A 3,611-nucleotide genomic window follows, 5' to 3' on the forward strand; every position below is an offset into this window, starting at 1 on the left:
GAGTTTCCTTGCAGGTACAAATGTTTCCCTAAACCTCTGTGTGGGCAGTCCTGTGGTTATAAACCTAAAGGCTTTTCTTTCTACCTAGAACACAAGCTGAAATAGACAAATGTTCTTATCATCTCTTTGCCACTGGTGAATTTCTTTCTCTGTCCTTTCACAAGAGGCGTGGCTTTGAGAGCCCTGTTTTATGTTTTGTTTTGTTTTTACAATAGTCTCAATTATGACTCCCTATCATGAGTGCTCACAACTTATCTCTTTCTTCCTCGTGGAGCCTTCAACACCCAAGCCTCTGGGCCTTTATTTCTGGGCCCGGACATCTGTGTCCCCCAGGAGACATTTCTTGTTGTCATAACTGGGGAAGGGAGTTGCTTTGGCACCTAGTGGGTAGAGACCAAGGTTGCTGCCAAATATCCTACAATGCACAGGACAGCCCTTCCTCAACCCCAAATAATCTGGCCCAAAACATCAACAGTGCTACTATTTAGAAACTCTGATCTCGATCATGGAAATGTATATGCAAAGGACCTGAGGTCTTCCCAAAGCTTCAGGGCTCCCTAATACTCAGGCTTCCAGCACCCCCTTTTTGTTTGACAGCCTAAAGATTTTCCTCGCATTCATTCATTCTGCAAACACAGACATGCATGTAAAAAATAGTTGTGTCTTAAAAAATCATTGTCTCTTGTAGAGCACTGCTGAGTATTCTGTGGCGGGAGATGTCTCAGGACATCCACCGTCACTCCCGCCTGTGTCCGCCTCTCTGCTGTTTGCCGCTCCCACTCACCTCTTAGCTTCTCTGTTTCTCCCTCCACCCTGAACCATGCATACCTGGAAACCCCAAGAATGTTACTGAAGGTTGGGAGACAACTCAAAGAGCCCTGAGAGGGTATGATAATGTCCCCACCAGCAGCACTTACTGTTCCACAACTTCCCTCCTCCCCAAATCTCCAGATCTCTCATCACCCTCACCCACAACCTCAGAAAGAATGTCATTTCCTCCCTTCAACTCAAGCCATTCCTGCAACAAGAATATGCATCCCATCCCTTGGAGTCTGCATCAGGCTTGTCCACTCTGGAATCCAGAGCTGGGCCGCCTACAGGAGGTGCTCAGTGTTGACCAGTTCAGTGAATGGATGAGGCCCTGCTTCCGGGTCTGGCAAGGCAGTCATACTAAGTGTACACAGATTTCCTGGCTTCTGGGTTATTCAGCTTCAAACTTACAGCATGTTGGGACAGCCACAGCTTTGGTCTGAGTGCACGTTTAGGAAAAACATTTCTCTAATGCTTCAAGGGCACAGTCAGGCTAGAGGAGCTCCTGATCTCCATAACTAAATAGCACACTTAACCTTGCAAACTGCAGCATCTGTGCTCCAATTTGTAGTGACTTTACAGTTTCCTCCAAGAACAAATAGGGCGGATTTTTGCTTGTTTGTAACTACAGGGCCCAGCCTGGGACTGAGAAAAAGCCAAGGCAGCCTGTTCCAAAGCCTTAGTTCTCCACCTTCGGAAACCCAAACTGCCGCCACCCCCAACTGGCCTCACCCTGGAAAGAGCAAGGCAAGGTCTTTGTGACCCAAGCGGCCCCAGGAATTCCAAGGTCATTCACTCCATTCGTTTCAGTAAATATTTGTAGGATAACTCCATGTGCACTGTTTCAGGCATTTGAAATTTAGTAGAAAATAAAGTCCCTGCCCACTCAGCACTTTTGTTCTCCTGGGAGAGACACAATCAGTATACTATGGGATGGGAAGGGGAGGGGGTGTCAGATCTGTGAAAGACAGTGAGGTGAGTCAGTGACTGGAGTGATGCAGCGTTGCGAAAGGGCGTTTCTGTTTGAGGAGCAGTCCAGAAATGCCTCTCTGGGAAGGCCACTTTGTTCACTGAAAGTAAGTGAGCCAGAATTGGGGGAGGGGAGAGAGGATTGGGAAGAGAGAGGGAAAGAAAGGAAGGAAAGGGGACTGGACAAACATCAGAGGGCTGCCCCATTGAGTCTCACAGGCCTTGGCTAGAGATCTGACGGGAAACCTGGAGGGTTTAAAGCAGGGATTGTAATTTACATGTTCACAAGGTCCCTCTGGCTAAAGCATCAGACCTGTATGAGGAAGTGGGGGCAGGAAGGGGGTTCTACATAACCCAGGTTAAGTGAAATAGGAGGGAAGGGGCCAGGGCACAGCTCTTTAAGAATGACACAGCCATCAGGCATACTGGTTAGAACCAACAGGGTCCAAGGTGGGGGAAGATTCGCCTTCCAGTAGACCTTGAGGCTCATTATACACTGATTATAATACAGTTAGCCAAATGACACACCCACAAACACCAGGACAGTTCCAAGGCTGACAATAAAAGGCCAAAAAGTAGGCGGTGGTCCAATTCCTGAAAGTCCCCACCCCTTCCTTGAAATAGTTGGAATAATCCACTTATTAGCCTATGAAATCAGCTCAGTCCTGTCCGACTCTTTGTGACCCCGTGGACTGTAGCCTACCAGGCTTCTCTGTCCATGGAATTCTCCAGGCAAGAATACTGGAGTGGGTTACCGTTTCCTTCTCCAGAGGATCTTCCCTACCCAGGGATCGAACCCGGGTCTCCTGCATTGGAGGCAGACGCTTTAACCTCTGAGCCACCAGGGAAGCCCCAGCCTATGAAATACCCAGCCCTTAAAAACTAACCACACCATGTTTCAGGGCCTCCTGCCTTTTAAGATGGCCCACATTCTGTCTATGGAGCTTGTTTCTCCGAGAGCTGCTCTCACCTTCCAAGATGGACTGCTTTCTGCCTATGGGATGTATATCTCTCTAAATAAATCCGCTTACCTATCCCTTTGCCTCTTGCTGAATTCCTTCTGCGCTGAGACATAAAGAACCTGAGCATCATTAAGTTAACCGTTAACCTCCTGAGACCAGGTGTACAATCTCAATTAAAAGACAGTAGGTTCGTGTCCCAGCCCATGAGTTCAAGTCTGGTTTTTGGCTGGATTCGAGGCCCATCTGAGCTGTGCAGGTTCATAAGGATAATGGTGGTTTGCACCAGGTGGGAAGAAGCGGTTGGATTTTGAAACTCCTATGGGCAAGTCACTAAGGACTGGCTGACATGTTGGATGCAGGGTGACGATTAGGGATCAAAGCTGATCCTATGGTTTCTGACCTTGAGGCTGGTGGGGCCTCTTATTGAGAGGAGAGAGGGGCAGGTTAGGAGGTGGTCAAACGTCTGGATCTGCACATGCTAAGGTGGAGCTGCCTGGTGATGGGGTTCAGAATGTGCTACCCCCAAATATGACACCTTGGATAGTAAATATTTTAAGCTGAGCGTGTTTAAAAATAGCAGAAGCAGGAAGGTCACCCGGAGGAAAGGAGCTTCCTTATCTCCAAAGACAAAATGATGACAAGATGGATGATGGCCTTGCCAAGTTCCCCTAGTTAATTACACTTACCTTTCACTCTAACCTGTCATATTTCTATGCAACTGGCTACTCTTCATCAAACCTAGCACAAAAACACTCAGGTCTAACTGTCTTTTCAATTTTTTGTTCCTTATGAAGGCTCCTGTGTCATCATGTAAAACTTATGTGAATTAAATGTGTATACTTTTCTCCTGGGAATCTGTCAGCTTAATTA

The 3,611-nt window shown here is 47.4% G+C and overlaps 1 non-coding gene across 1 annotated transcript; it reads right to left on the minus strand.

Annotated features, from left to right (window-relative positions):
- Positions 1-2,555: 2,555 nt before the first annotated feature.
- TRNAW-CCA (transfer RNA tryptophan (anticodon CCA)) lies at positions 2,556-2,627 on the minus strand. Its single transcript has one exon. It is a non-coding gene; the product is annotated as a tRNA-Trp (tRNA).
- Between the last annotated feature and the right edge of the window lie 984 nt (positions 2,628-3,611).

This window comes from Moschus berezovskii, chromosome 23 (genome assembly GCF_049115385.1).
Source record: "Moschus berezovskii isolate FMDL1 chromosome 23, NW_MosBer_1.0, whole genome shotgun sequence".
Lineage (NCBI taxonomy): Eukaryota > Metazoa > Chordata > Mammalia > Artiodactyla > Moschidae > Moschus > Moschus berezovskii.